The sequence below is a fragment of the Lissotriton vulgaris genome, chromosome 2_1 (genome assembly GCF_964263255.1).
Source record: "Lissotriton vulgaris chromosome 2_1, aLisVul1.2, whole genome shotgun sequence".
NCBI classification, from domain to species: Eukaryota; Metazoa; Chordata; class Amphibia; order Caudata; family Salamandridae; genus Lissotriton; species Lissotriton vulgaris.
In genome coordinates, this window is record NC_141687.1 from 1,945,265,960 (window position 1) to 1,945,281,384 (window position 15,425).

Below are 15,425 nucleotides of genomic sequence, written 5' to 3' on the forward strand. Positions count from 1 at the left end.
CAAAACGTTCATATGACTCATCAAAGCATCCAACTTAAGCCACAATCGCTGCCTAAGGACCCTATATAAAGGCTTCAGTAGATAGAGAAACGCTAAATGCACAGGCTCATCGTGTTCACAATCTCTACGGCCTTATCTCTCACAGTTTCAACCATACAACCCCCTTCTAATATCTCCCTGAACTTTATAAGCTATTGGAAGAATTGGCATTCAGCATTATCTGCCAGTTTTGCAAATGCTGATGTCTCGTTGCATACTTCATAGCATTTGTTCAACCATTGCTTTCATTGCTTCCACCTCCAGTTCTGGTGGTAGCAATATGTCTTACCTTTCCTGAACAGTGATCAATATATACGTCATATAGAGCAGACCTCCTTATCAAACCATGATGCACTCCCTATTTGCAGTTCTTACATTTGCCTCCCCTTTTAGCGGGTGCTGCATAAAATTCTTGAGTAATGCTTCAACATCAGCCAGAGTTTCTGTCACGTCTCTCTATATAATACAATGCTATTGCTATGTGACAGGCTCATTATGTCCTCTGCCTCTATCTGAAATATGCTCTCTGTAAACTTTGTCATTCTGTGAGTTGTCATTTTTTTGTTCTACCAAATATCTTAACGTATCCTTTCTCTGAATGCAGCGTGTCTGTGTCAATTTGAGTCCCGTCTCTTGATGCGCATATTCTCTTTGAACTCTTTTTAAGTTTGACCCTTCTGTCTCACAGGCTCATGTTCCGGTACTTTCTTGTCTGTTTCTGCTTATGTCTGTGCATTTTTGTCTTTTTTCAGCCATGTCTCTTTGTGCTCAAATCTCTTTGTGTCCACAGCCTCTATGTGGCATTAATCACATGTTGCCTTCTTTGTTTTTGTTTCCCTTTATGACCAATGCAGCAGTATTCCGTGTGTCTCTCTGGCTCAGATTCTTTGTATCTTAGTGGCCCATGCTTTTGAACCCTTTTTCTGTGTGAACTGTCATTATCTGTGTGCAGTTGTGTCCTTTTGGCCTCCCGACCTCAGGCCCTATGTTATTGTGTCTCATGTATTTTGATGCCACAACCTATCTCTCTGCATGCATCCTATGCTCTCGTTCCTGTTTTTTACCCTAAAACAAGATACCCTTTTTCCAACCCATTGACTGATTTCTCATTAATTTGACAGTAGGTGGAGCAAGGGCTAACTGCCACTTGCTGCTGGTGTACATGTGATCGTGGAGGAGCACAGACACATAGGTAGGTCCTACTCTGTCTCTTGAGCACTCAGGGTACTGGTGGCCCTCGCGGGGCAGCACGTGCTGCACCTGTTCAAGTCAGGGAGCTTCAATAGGTGCTCCACCTAAATCACACCAACTTTGTGGCAGAGGATGGCCTCATGAATTGTTGCCCCGAACACTGTTTTTCCTTTCTCAGTGTCTTTTCAGACACATTTAGGTGCTGCTGTTCGCTTTGTTGATGTAGATTATGGTTTAGCAAGCTGGTTCTTTTTTCAAGGTGTGTTAATATTAAGCCATTAGCAATGAGATGCTTGCATTTGCATTTGAAAGGTCCTCTCACCCACTGGGCTATGTAATCCTTGATTGTCAACAAGAAAAAAAGCAGAAGGTCAGGTACTAAATGTTATATTGCATTACAGAAGTACTCCAATGGCACTATGATATGATATCAGCAGTCATTCCTGGACTGTCAGCCATTAGCCTGTTTCATTGTGGTTCCAGAAGTGTTGCTTTTAGCACTGTCATTATGAGCTCAATTGCCTAAGATGCAAAATGCCGTTGGTTAAAATGTCTGCATTGGCTGAAGGTGTTATACATGACATGGAGCTACTTCTCATCTATATGTTAAGGAACTACTGAATACTCTCCGTAGATACAAACATACAGAAACAGCCAAACCTCTTGAGGTATTACCATAACGTCTTGTACTCACATAGGATAATGAACCGTCGCCTATCTAGTGTGGTATGCTTCAACAGGGGGTTCAATCTCCAGTGCTGGGGAGCATCGCAGAGTGCTGCTGTTTGCTTGATTTACAGTCTCCTACTGATAGGATCACTAGTTTGGTGAGGTGACGTCCCAAATGTTGTCATTTGTGTTGTTCTACGGCCAATATTAAATATGTGTGTGGGTTCAATAAAAATGGTTTTGTAGGTGAATTCCTACCACAAGATTAAAAACAGAAGGGTGAAACAAAGAACCCTCTTCTCTTTCCTACCAACATGTTTTGGTGTTTTAAATGTTTTTTTCTAAGGGCCCCTTCCTCAGGGCAAAACAGTGCAAGCTTCCTCCCTCCGAGGTTAGATACAGCTATGACATAGCTGCACAAACTTTCCCCGCCACAGGACATGTACAAATCAGGCAGCAGCTTTGCTTCCTCACAAAACAGGTACAGCATGGCAGTAAGGAAATATTCCACTCACTGCAGAACAGATACAGCAGGGCAGAATTATAGGAGTTTTCATCACTCCCTGACATGAGTGACGTGTAGGCTACAGACGGATCTCTGGTGTGGGTGCCTAACTCGCTGAAAGGAGTTTTTTAATTGCCGAGTGAGTGAAAATTTGAGTTCTGATACCATTCTCACCTGTATTGATACAGTTTCACCTCAGCATATTGAAAGTCCTGCTGCAGTACTCAGAGGCCTGCTGTTTGTATTGATTATTTGGTTTTCGGACTATTGAGAAGTGGCTGTAACCCAATAGTTAATTGTTATTTGGAACAACCCAGTCAGAGCCTAAGTATCTCTGCTCCAGACAGGCACACAGGTGCTAACCTCTTCAAAAAAGTTGTAAATATGCATGTGTTACACGTTGTGCAATCTCAGCCTCGGTATTGCACCTGTCCAAAGTGTTGAGGGCTGACACTGACTCTCAGTCAGCAAAGGTTGGCAGTAGCTCTTCTTACTGTTCTTTCATCCACTACTCGTATGCTGCAGAGACACCAACAAGGGGGCGGGATGAAGGTTAACTGGTACTTGGAGAAAAGGATAGATAAAACTGGAAGAAGAAATGGGACAAGTCACAGTGCAGGGAGGCAGGAAAGCTTCAATGCCACTGGCTATCAGGAGAGTCTCACTGCGTGTAGAGAGGTGATAGTATAGAAATGGGTACTGAACAAATTATAAATTGGTGGAAATTCAAACCACCTGTATCATTTCATGGAAGAATATGCACTATTCCACCAATCGAAGAATGTAGTGAACTGAACCCCCAATCAAAAATAGTACGGTAGGCAATACCTCCCAAGTCATGAATAATGGGTGACGTCTCCTTGAAAACTCCAGCATTGTCAATTACTTTTCAGCTAAATATATCATGGATATTATGGCAGCAGATTATCTAAAGGAGGGGTAGTTTTTTTTCTCCCTAACAGTATCATTGAAATGCATGGGGCCAAGGATAGCAGGATAGAATAAATAACTTGTATGGCACAAGAATGACCACAATTTTCCCCAAAATGTATAAAGCATTTTTTTCCCAACGTTTTCATCAGCCAGAACAGAGATAACGTTATTTTCACTGGTTCCCATGTATTTTTCTGCTTTATAAAACACAGTGAACAAGACTTATTAGACTATGAACCCAGGCGACACTTACAGTGCTTCATTGCTGTTATATGACTACTTGTGAAAAGAATGAGCCAAACTTATGCGAATTCTGACTTGCAGATGGAAATTTGAAAGAGGACACGAAAAATGTGGCATTATATAGAAACCCTAGAATTGGAAGGAAGACGTACGTTTCAAATAACTATATTTAATAATTGTACAGCTAAAATACATTATTTCCTTAACCTTGGAACTCTGTCTGCCAAGCAAACTGTTTTAACCCTGATCCTTAGAGTGAACTGTGAGTATGGACGTGTGAGCTGAAGGAGTTTGCCATTTAGTTAATTCTGCTGCGGTTCACAGCCGTCCATAGCTCGACCAAGAAACTGTTCTGTTAAAAGGCCTTTCTTGGCTGATTTTATGCCTTCAATATAATGCTGGCAGCGTGTGGATTTATAAGTTTAACCCAGGTTGGTGTGAACACTTTTGATATGTAAGTTTGTGAAAAATATGGAGGCACTGTTGAGGTGGCAATGTTGAACCAACTCCATAGTTATATGCCATAGTCACCCTGCTGTGCCTTGGTGTAGGGCGAAGTACATGCATAGCTGCATGGAGCTGAATAAAAAGCAATGTTGGATGAGCAGTGGATTGGCATTGTTGGGATCTGGGAGTTGTGTTGTGTGCTGAGGTCTACTGTTGGAGTGGGTTGGGTATTGTTGGGAGCAGTGAGATAGCTGACCCTGTGGCCTATCTGAGCAGGATATAATGCACATGGAATCAGGCGCGCAACACCCATTGGACTCACCGGGCTTCAGCCCCCCCCCCGTCGTGTGTGGCAGCCCGGGATGAGACAGATCCCGGGCACACACACAGCAGCACCCGAAGGTTTCACAGATCTTTAAAAGACCATTTGAATGTTAATTAGGCGTTGCTGTTATTTCACCCTTGTTGGAGGCCCTGCGGCTCCACTTTGCCTACTGATTAAAGTTTCGCCCCCCCCGAAATTTTTTCTTAGCCCCCCCCCCCGAAATGTGGCTCTAGTTGCGCCTCTGCATGGAATGTTGTGGTATGTTCTTTTAGAAGATGAGTTAGGGCAATTTTTGAGGCTTGGGAGGTTTGCGAGCATCCCCTCATGGTTGAGGGAGGTTGCTCACTTAGAAAGTTCTCTAGCACGTCATTTGATGCAGACTGATGAGACATGCCGATCTTAGGTTCTGGATTATAATGACGTTTTTAGTTCAACTGTTATATCAGATGCATTCTCCAACATCTGTGGAAATTGTGTGTGGTTACTCTTTTCTTTGAGTAGGTGGGGAACACACCTCAGTCTTTAACGTTGAATTAATCCTGTGACCATTTGGACTGTTCAGTGGGTTAGCGCAACTGCTGCAGAAAAGACTGTGCACCCTCAAGGTCAATTGTTAATCCTTCAGAGGTCAACTAATAACCATTCCTGTTATTTACAGAGCATAGAATTCAAGACTGGTTTAATGTGTAGGTGAAAATTTTAGCTACGGTGATGAAATTCATAACATACCGATATGCACGTTTTATTTAACCCGTGGCCATGTCCTTTTGGAGCAGCACTTCAGCTCAGGCATTCATCACCTGCACGTGAGGCGCCCATGGTATTATCGCCTACTTAACAGCTATTGTGTCTGCTCAGCAATGAACAGTATCCACTTTTCACCCTATTACCGTGGAACAAAGGCTGTGCACGAAATGGAAAACATTGCGCAATGTTGCCTTTTGTCTGCTACCAGTCTCCGTCTCCGGGTCATTTCGCTCCGTAACGGAGACAATTTGAACTCTGGAGAGCCGCTCGGGTCGGAAATTCAAGCCCCGGGGCCAGTGATAGGGCATGGCATCACTCACTGTCAGCCCCCGGGCCGCGAATGGGATGGGTGCGTGCGCGCACTTGTGCGAGTGCACAGTTCTGGACTTCCCCTGCAGGCAGGCATGGCTAAAGGCTGCTCGGGCAATCCTGAGCAGGCAGACCTGACCTGTACTCCTCGTGGTCACCGCCGGGCCTATCTCAGCATGCCGGCAAGGGCAAACAAGTTCCCATAACAAGATTTAATCTAGCTGCGGGGATGTAACCTCTTGAGCTCAGGTCAAAGGTCTGCATGAATTACACAATGAAGGTAAAGGTGTGTGTTTTTCCCATTGCAGTGGGCAATGTTATTAGAGTATTAGAGGTCTGCAGAGGGTGAAATGTAATAAAACATAAGCACACTGTAAAACTTCGGGCGTGTAGTGTTTATACTAGGAAACAGCGCTCAGCCACAAGTCACGCACGTTAAACGCGTCCCTCCATTTCATAGGCTTCATACGAGGCGCGTGTTTCAGTAATGACACCTCCAGAGACTGCGAGACGCTGAAGTCACGAAAGACAACTTACACCTCTGCCATTCGGAAAAAATACCAGCTCGCGCTGAGGAGCGCAGCAGTGAGTGCGCGCCACGCCGTCTCACTTTCACCCGAGCGTCCTGATGATCGGATGTTCCCTCAGAGGCAGCCTCATCTCCCCTTTCAATGTCACACCGAGACACGCAGTCCAGCCGCGGGTCTCGCCTTTCCCCTGAAGCTCCGATGACTCCGGGCCTCGGTTCCGAGAGGTCACCTGCAGCTGCGCAGGCCCGCCAGGCTGTTCTCGTTTCATGCTCTGATTTCTAACCAAAGGAAGCATTTTGCAGAGCTCAGTCCCTTTCCTCTCGCCCCAAAGGAACCCCGCTGCCTAGGTGGGATCAGACCTTGAACCATATGTGTTCGAACTTACCTGATGTATTCCTGAATTCTGCACAAGGTCCCAAAAGAGACAATACACTGACGGAAGTGCCACGGTCTCTTCCGGGTCAAAGAACAACTCTTACTTTGTGTGGGCTTCACACACACCACCCTTGTAGACTCTGCCTTTTCCCACAGCGCTACTTTTTGTTTTGTAACAGAGAGAAGGAGTCCCACTAGCTCTGCAGTCTGCCCCTCCAGTAAGTGGGTTAGCCTGCCTCTCTCAAATCCAGGCTACGGGGGCCCCCACCCTTGGCCAGCCGCATCGAAGTCAACCATCTCACCTCTCGAACAAAGCCTTACACCCCACCTTGCCTTAATCCATAAAGCGCCGACTCCTAGAGGAAGAGCGTTGAGGCGCTTCAGTTTGAGGAGCCGCACCTTTCACACCCCTCATAGTTCGTTCACTCAAGCCCCTCACTCCCTGTCTGTAATATTGAACCATAAGGTGCTTACACAGTACATCCCCATCAACGGGGCCAACAAAAACCAGTGACGTTATGCTCCAGTACGTGAGACTTCCTGACATAGATGTTATCTGTTATCTGTCTAAAAATCAAGCCTGTGGGCCAGATTTTTCAAAAAGGCACGCAACGCAGCGCATCGCAGCCCCAAAAGAGGTTGTGTTGCGTTACGTGACAGGGAGAGAGGAGGAGAGCTTCATATCTACAGAGATATGGCTCTCTCCTCCTCTTTCCCTAGCGCCAGCATTGATTTCAGAAACCGTGCTCCAGGCACACACCTTAGCCCCATAGCACATGGCCTGAGTCTAGCATAGGTTTTGTGCAGGACGGGTGCCCTTCCGGTGCAAAATACTAGGCCTAGACTAGTTCAAACACTTTTCCCACTTTGAATGTGTGGTGCACAGCGCAACACGGATGCGAAGTAGAAAAAGATAGGAGAAATTAAAACATTTCAGTGCAGATTTTAAAAGATGTCACACAGCGCAGCAGCCAAAAATGTTGCACTGCGTTGCATGACAAAGGGGGGAGCAGGAGAGCACCATATCTAGAGAGATATGGCTCTCTCCCCCTCTCCCTAGCGCCAGCACGGATTTCAGCTGCACACACAAACCTTAAGGCTAAAGCTCTATGGTGAGTGCCTGAGTCTAGCATAGGATTTGTACAGGAAGGGTACCCTTCCTGTGCAAAATACTATACCTAGACAAGTTCAAACACTTTCCCCACTTTGGTAAAAGTTAGGAGAGAGATGTCTCTACGGTCCTGGTCGTTCACAAAATAACTGGGATTGCAGAGACTGTTCACGCTCAACACAATAAATAATAATTGATTGACTACATACAAGACACTTTTTGCCTTGAAAAAACCCTTGGCCTGCTGGCCTCACAGGCGAAACATGTCGACTGTTCTTTTGTTTATTGGATTTTGTTTTAAAAATAAACACAGCATAGCCTATTGGAAAATGAAAAATTGTTTTGGAATTTATCATCCCTGATACTATTAACAATGAATAGGCACAGACACCTCTCTTCTAACTTTTACCAAAGTCTTCTACCTAGTGGCTCTTGGGTGTAGCCACTTGAGTGGTATGTGTCAATTATGGAATTGGGCCTTGACTCAAGTTTTGCCGTGACCCAGGCAGTATCCACTCATTCCTCCACAAATAACTTTTCCCACTTTGTATGTGTACCCCGCTGTGCAGAGTGCATGCAAAGTAGGAAAAGAAAGGAGAAATAAAAACATTTCTACTCTTAACGCCTCTTTTCAGATGGCATTAACTTTTGCGCGCTAAACCCTGTCTACTATTGTTAGAGGATAGGGTGTTGTGTCAAAAGGCATGGTTGCATGGGAACACCCATTTACCACACAAGTAACGCAAAGCAAAGCTTCACTCTGCTTTTGCGTTACTTGTAGGGTACTTTCCCATTCAAAACTGGTTTTGCGCTGGAAAGTAAAGAGATAAAAAAACATTTTGTGATGGTTAGCGTCACTTTTGTGACACTCCCCAGCGCAAAATGTTTGCAAATCTACCACTAGGGGCCTGATTCATGAAAGGGTTTTGCCCATTCTGTGTCTATGGGAAAATGTGTTCATGAATATGGCCCTAGGTGTCCAAGATTGCGAAACAGTGTAAATATAACATGCCATATTAAACAATCGCACCTGTGCCTACGAGCATCCGTTTAACACACATGCCACTAGATCCGATTTATAAGGGAGACTACAGATTTTTTAAGCCGAAAAGGACACTATTTTAGCTGTCACCCGCCTGAAATTACATCTGTTTCAATAGAAGTTCATGGGGTAAATACATTCTCCCGATTTTTGTTTCACAATCTACCACTTCTCCGTTCTAAATTGTTGGCATGTTTGCTTTGAGCAGGGTCAGAAAGGCTCAAGCCATGCTACACGAGTTCGTTGCTGAGGAGTTAAATAAATAACTTCAAATCTCGGTGCTGGTGTTCACAGGTTTCCGTAAGGTCGAATCCAATATTTTATCGTTAGTTCAGATATTGGCCAGTAGGGGGAAGCATGCACCAAGGTGTGCTCCTCTGAAGCAGGCATTTGACATCTGTGCCCTGTTTAGGCAAGCGTTAGAGTCTCCTTTGAAGTGACCACAGTTCAGGGAATGTTAAAGCTGGAAGAACTATGTGGAAGGCATTGGGGGCGGGGAGGGCAGTGCTACTCAGCCGCACTTCCATTGCCCTAGTCAGCAGTACGGACAGACTGCAAAAAAAATTATCATGTTTATTTATTGCGTATAAAATGATTCGATGTGTCTAAGGACCATGCTACGTCACCGCCCTATTGCCTAGGTTACATGAATTACAAACAGAAGTAGAACCGGGATCTGACAGAAGAAACTGCTTTTACGCAGTGCATTTACAGTTCAAATGCCACATGTTCTCAACAGATCTACAAATCAATAAGAATTAGTGCCTGGCACGTCATGAAGAAATACAACTTCAAAGAAAGCAAACAATGACAGCGGATTATGTTTTGCAAAGCAGAGTAAAAGAAAGTTGAACAATTCCCACAGATAACACTTGTTTGCATATAAAGGGAATATCTCCGGCCTCATTGCCCAACAAAGCCTTGGCGGCTCCACTGAGCCGTGAAGAGATGCCATCGAAGTCGAAGGAATGTGGCAGTGAAATGCTGATGTGAGGTGACAAATGACGGATGTCAGCTTTGTCCCGTGCCGAGATCTGTCGCTTTTAAAGTATTAGCCGCCTAGCCCTGGGTTTCTGGCAAGAAATGATAACGGCCGCCTGCAGGTGAGTCTCACATTTCACAGTCTGTAAAAATGCAAACACCAAGTGATTCGGTAACCTTTATTTATTAAAATAAGTAAACTCCAATTGCTGAGTCTGGCAGCGTTCTTTAAAGAGTGCACAATACGTCTAATTCTGAATGCAAGTCACCGCAGTATTTTTTTCTATTGCTCTCTCAATACCACGAATTTTGCAAAATTTAGAACCTAGGGTGCATTTAAATTTCTCTGTTTTTAAAGATGAATACACAATGTACTCTAAATGCAAGTCAATGTCAGTTATATTTAAATAAATGAGCATTGCATTCTAGATACATGTGCAGTGGCAACACTTTTTAAATAAACTTGGAAACAAGTACATGCAAGTCGTTTCGCAGTTTCTTAAAAGTCAACACACAGTGCAGTGTAAATGTACCTAGTTTCCTAATTAACCAAAGTGGATGCCGTTCCTTCCAACTCACCTAATCGGACCATTTTACCGTTACACTTGTTTCTGTTCTGGAAGTTAAACAAAAAAGTAAACCTGTGCTCTGGTCTTACTTACCTCTGTGGATGTCTGTCACCGCTCCCCTCACTGCCTCGAGAAGGTCACGTCACGCAGCGTGCAGTGCTCCTCCTGAACAGCACCCGAGCGCGCGAGGCCACAGCTCTGTAGTAAAACGCGCTCCAAACTCCTGTCCTAATTACTCTGCATGGACCACCAGAGGAAACTGTGGGCGTGGCAGCAGACAAAGCCCAACTTCTGCCGCCCCACTCTCTTAAAGGGACACGATCCCTCGCCTGCCTTTTCTGATGGGGTGGTCTTTGCCTCATATCCATTTAACAAGTAAGATAGCGCAGCGAGCATGCAGAGCAGAATCTTGCTAATCTATGGTGGAAACGAAATGGGCTGTATTTACTCAGTGATTATTTTTGGAGATAGATTGTGTCGCGTCTATAAGGACATGCTATGAAGGATGTCACCTCTTAGAAAGATCTCACACTTCACATGCAAAAATACACACATACAATGCCTGAAATGGAAAAATAGTAGTGCAGGTACCTGATACCACAGCACCCGGTTGATTCGGAGGAGTAGCAGTACTTTGCAATTGAAAGTATTTCCTCTGCTGAGAAGTGCTGGTACTCTCTCTTTCAAAATAGAGAAGTGCAGTAGCAGCCCATATAAAGCACTGCACACATATAAGCAACCATTACATCACCGGGTCACACAAATGGGTGAAACTTCAGCACCTTGGGAGAAGTATGAAGCGCTATAGAAATGCTATTACAACACATGGTTGCTTGAGCCTAAGTTACTTACCAATACTCTATTTGTGTCGGTCCTTCTATCACTGGCGCCCTACACTTTAATGGCAACGAGATAGACCCCGTGTGCAGCTGCAGCCTGCTGAGGCTTGATCCCTACCTTGGCACCTGCTCTGGCCCAGTATCGTCACCAGGTATGCGCAGCCCCTTCTCAACCCGTGCTGATGACGCTGCCTGATCCCAGAATTTGGTAAGCAAAGTGGTACTTGAGATTTGTCCGGCGAAAGGAAGCAAAAGAATTGACACATCCTGGAGGTGACTATGCCCATCATTAGCGGATGTTCCGTGGTTCCAGACTATGTTCGGTGCCTACCTGTAAAGAGAGCCATTCCATGCCCCACCAAGCCACAGAATAAAGTCTGGCACGTAGCGAAGAAGAGGGGGGTATGGAGTACTGGAGAAACATCCCAAGAAGCTTCTTGATGCACTGCCAGGGCTTTGGGGAGGAACAGGCCCATAACTAGAGCCAGGAGTGTCAATTGTGACCTTTGGACACAGAGGGTCCCTGTCATGGTTGATGCCACACCCCCTGAGCCACAGGCGCTCCCCTACCTCCAGTATTGCTGACAGGAAGGGCATTGGTACTGCCCCACAGCATACAAGTAGTGAGGAACGCCTGAGAATTAGCCTTCTTCACCCCCCGCTTTATACAAAAACTACTTGTGTGGACTAGAGTCAATACCAAAAGAGCTGAGGGACAGCCAAGCTGACAAGAAACTGTTGTGTCCCTCCACGCTACATAACGAGTCCAAGGACTGAAGCTGGCCACTGCAGCAACTGGTCCAACCCTCACCAGTGGTCGGAACGAAGCATTAAGCATTGGCTGTTTCTCTGTCGTGGCAGAAGTCCCAGTGGCAGGAGCTGCATCAGCTGCCACACTACCTCTGCCTCCTCCTACACCAAAGGTGTGACTGCTTTGGAGGAGAAGAAGCAGTACTGCCACCTCCATCATTTGAGGTGAGCATCCCTGCTCAGAATTGTGCTGCACATGCAGGTGCCTGTCAGCACATGCTAGCTAGCTCCTCCAGTGCCTGAGGTGCCTGGCACCTTGATGAAGAGGAAGAGGCATGGCACCAGGCCTCCTCCTATACCATGGTCCCTAGCAGTGAGAAGGTTGTACCAGCCCATGCCAGACTGCAGATACACCCAGGGCACGAAGCAACCAACAGAACATTTATATATGTCAGGATACAAGGGATGGGCATGGCCAGAGTGCTACACTCCAACCCACCTTGCCCCTGGGAGCTAGCACATCAAGTACTACAGGCTCCACACAACCCAACAAGGACTGGCTCCTGAAAACCAGGCGTTCCACAACTGTGCCCTTTACCACAGGGATGTGGGTCTTTCTTAGGCCTGCGTCTGAAATAAATAGACAGTAAATTGATGAAGAGGCTTAAGTATTACACCCCAGTCATGTCTCAACCTGCCCACAAAGGTTAAAGAACATGCACATTCAAGCATGCTGCAGTGTTGCTGAAATGTGCCTGCTGCTCCTGAGTGCAGCCCCTTGCTGCCGCCTGTATGCTCTTGGTCCTGAAGCTCAGAAAGTCCCTTATGAGGGAGAGTTTGAGGCACAAAACTCCAGTGACCGTTCAACAACCATGAAGAAGCTTGAGGACTGACGCTTGTCGCCTGACTACCTCCTCATGACTAAAATATCGCCCTGAAGAAGCCCCAGGCCTGCTGGCCGTTTAGGGATGAAACACGTGTTGGCTGTTCACTCTGATGTGTCAATAAATACGTTCTGCACTAACTTATGGGAATTTATTGGAATTATTCCAAAGAATTAACATTCAAACCTTCAAGCACCAGCACAACCTTCTTTTTCTCTACGTTAACAAGGGGGTAAGGGGTGTCCCCCTTGCTGAGGGTTGAAACGCAAACAGATTGGAAGCTCATTTAATTGGTCAGTAAGGGTTGGTGACCTTGTTACCCCTTCAACTTGTGCTACCTCCTCATGACTGCGCAGACTTTACTGCACACAGGCTATGGTGTCCTGTATAAGAATAGGGTGCCACACCCACATCAGCTGGAGGCAAATGAAGTGCCCTGCCAGTCCACACACGCACAGTCTACACCCCTGCACAGGAGAAGGGAACGGGAAATATCCTATAGGGTGCAGCTCAGCATTGAAACCCCAAGTATAAAGAGCCCACCCACGGTTCAGGTTTGGTCACCCTTGGACATCATCCATCAATCAAGACATTTGTAAAGCGCGCTACTCACCCGTGAGGGTCTCAAGGCGCTGGGGGTGTGGGGAGGGGGAGGCGGCTACTGCCAGAGAGAACCTCGAGTAGATGATCATATGCTAATGACTCAATATGCATCATCGAACCTCAGAGGAGCAGGCAGAACCAATGAAAGGGACACAGCCAATGTCACTCCATAGACTCCTATTCCCAGCTCACAATCCTGACTAATGCACCACAAATGATTCCTTCCTGGCTGTAAAATAGAGTGTCAATAGGTGCCAGCGCCCAAAGACTCCTAGGATGTGATAGTTGTGCTACATATAAATACCAACAAATAAATAAACAAATGAATAAACTGTAAAACACCGACCTGCTTAGCCTTTGAAGAAATCCACAGACCAGCTCACACATTCACCCAACTCACTGGAAGACCCCTCACACCTTTGTAGAAATTCTGCAACCCTGTGCAACCTCAGTGGAATTCATGACCGTTACCACTGTTACAAAAATATAATTGCTACAAAAGCTCGCATAAGAGGTCTTATAAATCACAGCTATTGAGCTCTTCCTGTAGTTTTTTGCTCTCCTTCTTGACATGTGTCTTGGGCAAGGAGAACGGTGTGGACTTATTGATGAAGGAAAATATGTAGCTTTTGGAAGACATCATACTTCATCTGAGAAAAAAGTTGTGGTTCTCAGAGACAGACGCACCCTCGACTTTAACAGATGCTTTGCTGTGCAGTGCCTCAGATAAGGGCAAAAGGAGACAGAATCTACCCTTCCGGTAAATGTTCAGATTGACTCTCATTTACAGAATTTTAGGCATTTTCCCGCACAATGCGACTGCTGTTGACTTGACGGAAAAAGGGCGCCTGGAGCTCTTACGAAAACATTTGAAGGTTGTATTCTAATGTTAAGAGCTGAGGCAAAAGAGGTCTAATTCCTCAGCCCATTCTAAAAGTTTCTAGACCCTTTTGTTGTACATTATGGAGATTCATGTTCCAGTCTGACATTTGATTCTGTTAGGCTGCAGCTTTAGATACAGAAATATCAGTCTGAGCATAAAGGGACGTGTGGCTATGTGGTTGAGTGGTAGACGGAGAACAACGAAATAGCTTTGTTAAGCTGTGACTTCAATGTAAGAAACTATGCTGTTTGGAGGACATTGTGAAGGAGAAGTACAACTTTTTACCTTTTTGATCCTTGCATTAGAAGTTCTTCGTTTTAGACCCGTTTTTAGGTCACAGCCTACTAGACAGCACAGCTGTCTGGTTTGCTAAAGACATCTAAGGACATTCAGAACGCTTCACTGGGAATACATTCTGCCCATTGCTTACCATTGGCTTCGAGGGTTGTAACTCACATTTGCTTTGTTTCTATTTGCTGACTTCATTCTTTTTAGCCTGTCAAGGTTGAGCTTGTCTGCCATATTTGCTGTATCCTTCCATCAATGTTAGAGTTCTATAAATAGGCATTTAAATGTTACAGTTGCTGTGCATTCAAAGACAGATCAAATGTCAGACTCTGCCTTCTAAGAGAACTTGGTGTTTGCATTTCTTTCTATGACTTCAAATTGAGAGTATTTATGTGACAATCATGCTGGCTACTGGGGATGTGCCAGAGGAAAGGTTGTAGGATATTATATTTTTCTAGCACACAACAATATTTAAATGTCTGGAAATAAACTGTGTAGATAGTTAATAATATATCAGAATTTGGGGAGCACAAATGTATTTTTTTGGCAATTATGTAGAGTAGTGGAAGCACATGTTTCAATAGGATAAAAACAAATCAATACACTAGATTATGACATTTCCACACATTATTGTTTGTGTGTTGTATACTTTTATCAGGTGAACTGTATGCCTGTGCAAATGTAATGGTCATTTCAATTGAAGATGTGTTGTCTGTATAGGCAGTGTGCTACCACACAATGCATACTCCACTTTACGCCACTCCAGTGTACTCTGCAACACTCCACGCCACTGCACTCTATTCTGCAACATTCCACTTTATGCCACTCCATCGTATGCCACTTCACTCTTCTCCACTCAAATCTTTGCCTCTCTACCCTACTATATGTCAATGCATTCTACACCACTCTACTCTACTCTGCATCATTGCAGTGTTTACCACTGCACTCTACATCTCCCCCAGTCTAGGTCACTCCACTTTACTCAATACAGCTCCACTCTATGCCGGCTCACTCTGCAAAGCTGCATTTTATGCCACAGTATTCTACACCAATGCACTTTACTCTGTATCACGCCACTGCTCTCTATGCCTGGCTATTCTACGCCACACTAATCTGTTCTGCACCACTGCACTCTACGCTACACTACACCACTGCACTCTCT

General features: G+C 45.2%; 1 protein-coding gene across 2 annotated transcripts in view; it reads right to left on the reverse strand.

Annotated features, from left to right (window-relative positions):
* Positions 1–10,242, reverse strand: part of HAPLN3 (hyaluronan and proteoglycan link protein 3) — a 72,935-nt gene extending 62,693 nt beyond the window's left edge. For both annotated transcript variants that reach the window (XM_086958128.1, XM_086958126.1), the window contains exon 1: positions 10,110–10,242. The gene's annotated coding sequence lies outside the window, so the exon portion shown is untranslated. The remainder of the gene's footprint in view (positions 1–10,109) is intronic.
* Between the last annotated feature and the right edge of the window lie 5,183 nt (positions 10,243–15,425).